The following is a 6,904-nucleotide window of genomic DNA, read 5'->3' as shown; positions in this document are numbered from 1 at the left end:
TAGTTTAAGAAACTTACCCTCCTCACACCATGGATAACAGGCAGAGCCAAAAGCAAATGCAGGTCAGTGTGACCCTACACTCAAAGCCTGGGACTCACCCTGCACCAGGCTGGGTGAGAAGCCTTAGGGGCACCTGAGCTTTTGAAGCTACTCTGATGGTAAGTCTTGTCTGAATGCCACACTGGATTCTTCATGTGACATTTAGAACCCAGCTTGAATCAGATGAAAGGGAGTCTCCTAAAATTCACACACAAGACAAAGGAGGCCTTGCAGCTGAATTTCAACAAAGCTCTGGATGGGGCTGCATCCAAATGTTCTGCATTCCAAATATTCTCTTCTTGCCACGGTGAGGTTTTGGAGTGGGTGGCCTCTTTTCCTGGAGGCTTGTAGGCACATCTTCCTGCAGAATGAGGTGTCACTATCTCCAAAACAGGGTGAAGCATCTTTGAGCTATCTCCAGTTTCTGTTGGGAGGCTTTGAACCTCTCTACAGGAATTGTGTTTTCCCAGTCAGCGATCGGTCACCCGGGCCCCACAAAGCAGCTCATGTAAGACTCGAGAGTTGCCAATAAGATAAGAAACTGCTATCAAGTTTCACCCTTGAAAGTTCTTCCTTCCTTTTCTCACTCTAGGATTAATTCATCTTGAATTTCAAGATAGGGAAAGGTGGGGGTCTTGAAATTTATAGGGCTGCATCCCAGAGCAATTTCCAGTGTTTAGCCATAAATATTTTCAAGAGAGATAAAAGCAGTTACTCTAACACTAACCCCCCTGTACAGACTGGCCCCTGGGAGCAGAGAAGTGCAGCCAGCAAGGGAGTGTGGGAAGACTAACCCAACGGGACAGCCACTTATCTTTCCTGTTTGCCCCAGGGAGGGAGGTTGGTTGTGGGGGCTGGCTGCTGTTGGAAGTGCTGAGCATCCCCCACCCCTCCCAATTTGTATTTAATCTCCCTAGCCCTGTATGTTTTTTTCATTGCCAGACCCAGATCTATGACAACAGTTTCCATTTCTTCCCATCTCCCAAGCAGTGAGCAACAAAGGAAAGACATTCTAAGAGCCCATGAAACATTTTTTTTTATTGAAACCCTGTTCTCCAGAGAGAGATTGAGGAGGCGATTTAAGCAACCTTATTACAAAATAAAAATGTATCCTCCTACTCCACGGCAGGAAATGTGAGAAAGAGAGACAAGCCCATAAAAAAGCACTAAAAAAAAAAAAAAAAAAAAAAGTTTGCACAAGAACTAGAACAAAGGAGAGACATTAAATAATTATGTGCAGAAGAAACAAAAACAGCATGAGACTCAAAAAGGATCGTTAAAAAAAAACAATTTACACAATATTGCCTTAGGCAGGAACTTCTTTGAGATATTATGCATTATATTTCAAATTTTCTAATTAAAAAGATTAATCAAGCTGTGCATAATAGCTGGGATGGGAATCCCTTATCTTTAATAGTATAGTTTATAAGAGCATTCCTGATTTTGTACGGTTGACAGTATTATGAAGGCATTTGACAATACTATCAGAAAGATTTCAGGTGCCTCAGGTTTTGTTTGCAGCTTCATAATTTATCATTATTTAATGGCACCCAAATAAATCTGCTCATTAATGAAGCAGATTAGAAAATAGACACAATTCCGCTTGGTGGCACACACTTGTAGGCCCTGCTACTTGGGAGGCTGAGGCAAGAAGATGGCTTGAGGCCAGCCTGGTCAACACAGTGAATCTACTATCTCTATTAAAAAAGAAAAAGAAAGAGCAAACAGACACAACATAATACAGCTACATTTCTAGACTATCTAATTCTTCTCACCCACGGCCCCAGTTGGATTGAATAGTCTGCTAAAATTAAAGTGAACAGCAAACACCAAGCTCTGTTTTAGGAAACCTTATTTTTTGTGTTTTGCTCAGCATTGACGTTGGTTATTGATGCCTAATCTTCAATAGATCTTGTAGGCATTCTAGAACTCATGGAGTTAGTGGTTTTTTCCATAGAATAACCATCTCTGTATTTTCACATACAGATGGTTGGGGACTCTGCCCTAGAGTGGGCTAGGACAGGAGGAAATACTTGGAATATCAGGTGCAGCCACGTAAGCAGCTCATTAGAAGGGCTCATTTACTTTCCAGTAGACATTTCTCTCACTGGGGCTGGTTTCCTTCTTTGGCTCTGGGAGTACTGCCAAGTCACTTTTCCCTCCTGGGAGGAGAGGGGGTCAAGGGTGGACTGCGGAGACAGCCTCTTCTTCCTCTTGTGTGCCCACCTGCTGGAAATAGAAATTGTGTCTCTTAGTTTCAAATGGTGTTGCCCACGAGAAGCAGTCATGGGGCAGGCAGAGTACAAAGCTTTCCCCCTTGCTCTGTTGTTGGGGACTGGCAGGGAGTGGGGAGGGAGGAAGGATTAGTAGGCTGGGGTTGGGAAGGGGTAGATGTCTGAGGGTTTCCTCTGTGGAAAGAGGTGAGCAGGGTGGACCTTAAGGGCGACAGGTCTCATCTACTTAATGTCTTGTCTCATCTCCTCCTCCTAACCTCTGCAAGGGGCAGGGGGCGGGGAGGGGGAGTCCCAGTTGATTCCCTGCAAAATATGCCTGCAAATGAGGCAGCTGACTGGGAGCATCCATACTATTTAGATACAGAACCCACATGGCTGTGAATTCCCCAAATCTCAAGCACAGTGTAGAATAGTCACAGAATCTGAGCAACACCTGACTATCTAAATGGCCCAATCTCTCTCTTAAGAAGCTTTTAGGAGAAATAAGGTCACATAAAAATCAAGGTAGCAAGCAGTATTATTCCTCCAGGCATCTTTGAGTCAGAAAGAGCCTGAATTTTAAAAATAAAAACTGCTGTCTTGCTTAATATATTCTCTCTTCTAATAAGCCACCAAGCAGCCATTGTACTCTCCCAAGCCAGTGGACATATATCTCGCTAAGACACATGTGTCCACAGTCAGGATATTGTCTAGGAAACCTGAGCCTGCAGCCTGCGCAGGAGCCGCCATCACTGCATAATTCCTTCCAGAAGAATAGAAACCCAGGCTCAAGGCAGCAGCACAGGGTCCCCGAAGGACACATTGCCATTTATTTTCGGTGTGATTATTTTCCATTACACACTTGCAAGGGGTGTTTTTGAATGCTATCTTACTTTCTTTTCATGTCCCTTCATTTACTGCACCCCGAGAGACAGTCAAAATCTCCAGGCCACACTCTGCAATAAAAACTCAGCAAGTTTAGAGGATACAGCATGAAGCTTCCCAGACGGCCAGAAGTTCTGCTGACGGTACTAAAATTCAGGAGCCTCATCTAGCATCCCAGGCAGGTGTGTCTATTCAGTGAATAGGAAGCTGGAAATATTTCCTTCGAGGATGGCTTCTCTTCTTCCCGTGGGCTAAGAGTTGGTGTATTTTCCTTCTGGACTGCCTTGATCCCTGACTTGGCCAATTCTGAATGTCAGACCAGTTTCTGGGGGCTCTGTTTGCATTCTGGAGGTTACGGTCCTCAGGTTCTTTTGTACTATGATGGGCTGGGGATAAGTCCCTTCAGCAGGGGTGGAAGGCCCTTTATGAACTGTGGTCTATGATCAGAATCTTGTTCCACTCAGAGCTTTTCTCAACTGCCCCTGAGTGCATGATGACAGAAAACAGTCATAATCAGTCCTTGGTCTCTAAGTGCAAGGAACCCTCTAAATGTATTCATAGCAAAACAGTATGTTTCACCACCGAAATATACTCATAGAGCTGATTTCAGATGAAGTGGCCCAGAAGTTTACTCCTTGTAGCCTCGTGTGTTGCTGAGGAGTCTCCCCTATTTCTTCAGAGTCTCGCTCTGTCGCCCAGGCTGGAGTGCAATGGCAGGATCTCGGCTCACTGCAACTTCCGCCTCCCGGGTTTAAGTGATTCTCCTGCCTCAGCCTCCCGAGTAGCTGGGGCTACAGGTGTGCATCACCACGTCCAGCTAATTTTTGTAGTTTTAGTAGAGACGGGGTTTCACCATGTTGGTCAGGATGGTCTTGAACTCCTGACCTCATGATCCGCCCACCTCAGCCTCCCAAAGTGCTGGGATTACAGGCATGAGCCACTGCACCTGGCCTCTCCCCTATTTCTATACATTTCTGAACTGTGTCAAGATCACTTTGGTGCATTTTGGGAAATGCCTCAATTGCATCAAAATCAATGGTTCTCCAAAGCATCAGAATCACCTGGAGGGCTTGTTAAACATGGCTCACTTGGCCCCTCCCCCATAGCTTCTGATTAAGTAGGTCTTAGGTGGGACTCAAGAATTTGCATTTATGACTAGTTCCTGGATATGCTGGGTCAGAGTGTGTGTCCTCTGTCTTAATCCGTTTTGGGCTGCCATTAAAAAAATACTGTAGCCTGGGTAGCTTATAAACAACAGAGATTGGTTTTTCACAGTTCTAGAGTCTGGGAAGTCTAAAATCAAGGTGCTAAAAGATTTGATGTCTGGTGAGGGCTTGCTTCCTCAAAAATTTCTGTCTTCTTATTATAACCTCACATGGCAGAAGGGGCAAGGGATCTCTCTTGGAATCTCTTTTATAAGGGCACTAATCGAGTTCATGAGGGCTCCATACTCATGACCTAATCACCTCCCAAAGGCCCCACCTCCTAATACCATCACCTTGAGGGTTAGGATTTCAACATATAAGTTTTGGAGTGATGCAAACATTCAGCCCATAGCAAGCCCCAAATTCATGTCCTTCCCGGGACCTCATAATAAAAACTTATTTGGGAATAGAATTGTTGCTGATGTAATTAGTTAAGATGAGGTCATACTAGAATAGGGTGGGCCCTTAATCCAATTTGCCTGGCATCCTAATAAGGAGAGACCCACAGACAGGGACACAGAGGAGAATGCCATGTGACAACAGAAGCAGAGATGGGAGTGATGTGTCTACAAACCAAGTAGGCCAACGATTTCTGGCAATGGCACAAACTAAGTGGAAGGCATGGCACAGATCCTTCCTTGGTGCCTTCAGAGAGAGTGTGCCCCTGCTGACATCTTGGTCTTGGACTTTTAGCCTCCAGAACTGTTAGAGAATACACCTTTGTTGTTTTAAGCCACCAGCTTGTGGTAATTTGTTATGGGCAGCCCTAGGACATGAGTACAGGAGATGCTGATATTGGTGGTCCTGATAAAGCACTTTAAGAACCACTCATGGAAATTAATTAAATTATTTCCTTCTTCTTCAACTCCTCTCTCTCCTTACGGTGTCCATGATGAATTTTCTTTCCAAAATAATTTCTACTTGCATCTGCCAGCGCCTTCTTAATTCCCTAAGAAGAATTTTCACCAGCTCCTGGTTCCTTAATACTTCCCTGATTGTTGTTCCTGATCTTTTTAACCCCATGTAATCCATGGGGGCCCTTTCCAGCTCTGTTGTGGTAAAATGAGATCTCTGATTTCTCTATCCTGATAGGGAATTGTTACTTCATGTGGTTGGATTTCACACACTCTAGGAAGAGAAAGACACAGGTAGCAGGAAACCGTTGTAAGAGCCATCAGGGAACTGGAGAGACAGGGTGGGAGTGAGGGGATTTTGGCTTCAGGAAGACAAGCATTAAGAGGGATTTATCTGCCTTCAAATATATGAAGTGTTACTGTGCATAAGATGCAGACAGCATGCTTTCCATCTCCTCTGAGAATGAGCCAAAGGCAGGCAGGCTTAGGGAGAAGAACTTTGAGTGGACAGAAAGAATTTTCTGAGGTTGAAGGTTTTAAGTCACTGGAATGTCAAGGGAGAATTTTAAGTAAGAGTAGACACCTCTTTATTAAATTTGATTTAGATGGGGCCCTTTCTGGAGCCAGGCAAATGAACAAGATAGACTTTGGAGGTGCTGTCTGCTTTCTGAGTCTGCAAACTTGCAAAAGCAGGAAAAATGTCCATTTGGGAAAAAAATTAGCTCAAAGGAAAGAAACACTTCTCTGTTGACATATTTGTGATCTTAGATAGGGAATCTGCCTGCATTTTTTCTTTTATATTTTTAATTGAATACCTATAAAGACACCCTTTTGTGTTAAGGAGTGAGATTGGTTAGAAGATTTGGTTTTTAATCCCTCTGGTGTTATCTAGGCTTTATTTTTATTTTTATTTTTGAGATAGAATCTTGCACTGCTGCCCAGGCTGGAGTGCAGTGGCGCAATCTTGGCTCACTGCAACCTCTGCCTCCCGGGTTCAAGTGATTCCCCTGCTTCAGCCTCCTGAGTAGCTGGGATTACAGGCACCCGCCACCACGCCCAGCTAATTTTTTGTATTTTTAATAGAGACAGGGTTTCACCATGTTGGCCAGACTGGTCTCAAACTCCTGACCTCATGATCTGTCCACCTCGGCCTTGCAAAGTGCTGGGACTACAGGCATGAGCCACTGCACCTGGCCTTATCTAGGCTTTTCAAATACAATTTTTTTCACCTGCAGGATGACAAAAGTAGTACATATTTGTTTTCTATTGCAACATAACCAATCACAAACTTAGCAGCTTAAAATAGCATAGTTATTCTCTCACAGTTTGCATAGGCCAAGAGTCTAGACATGACTTCTGGATCCTGTTCTCAGGATCTCACAAGGCTGCCATCAGGGTGCCCGTGGGCTGTGTTTCTTTCTGGAGTTTGGGATCGTTTTCCAAGCTTTCATGATTATCAGCTGACTTCGGTTCCTTTCAGCTGGAGGACTGAGGTCCCTACTCTGTTGCTGGCTGCCAGCTGGGTAATGCTGTCAGCATCTGGATTCCTCGCAATTCCTGGGCCTTCTCACAACATAGCTGCTTATTTCTTCAAGGCCGGTGGGAGAATCTCTCCCTCTGTAATAAGACCATGAGAGTGACATCCCGCCACCTTCTTCATACTCCCTGTTGGCTAGAAGCCAGTTACAGTTTCTGCCTGCACTGAAGG

The 6,904-nt window shown here is 44.6% G+C and overlaps 1 long non-coding RNA gene across 1 annotated transcript in view; it reads right to left on the bottom strand.

The window, feature by feature from the left end:
• Positions 1 to 326: 326 nt before the first annotated feature.
• The window catches only part of LOC134730428 (uncharacterized), a 139,194-nt gene continuing 132,616 nt past the window's right edge, over positions 327 to 6,904 (bottom strand). Inside the window, exon 4 of the long non-coding RNA XR_010112191.1 lies at positions 327 to 2,268. This is a non-coding gene — a long non-coding RNA (uncharacterized LOC134730428). The remainder of the gene's footprint in view (positions 2,269 to 6,904) is intronic.

The sequence above is a fragment of the Pan paniscus genome, chromosome 4 (assembly GCF_029289425.2).
Source record: "Pan paniscus chromosome 4, NHGRI_mPanPan1-v2.0_pri, whole genome shotgun sequence".
NCBI classification, from domain to species: domain Eukaryota; kingdom Metazoa; phylum Chordata; class Mammalia; order Primates; family Hominidae; genus Pan; species Pan paniscus.
This window is presented reverse-complemented; position numbering and strand designations above follow the sequence as displayed.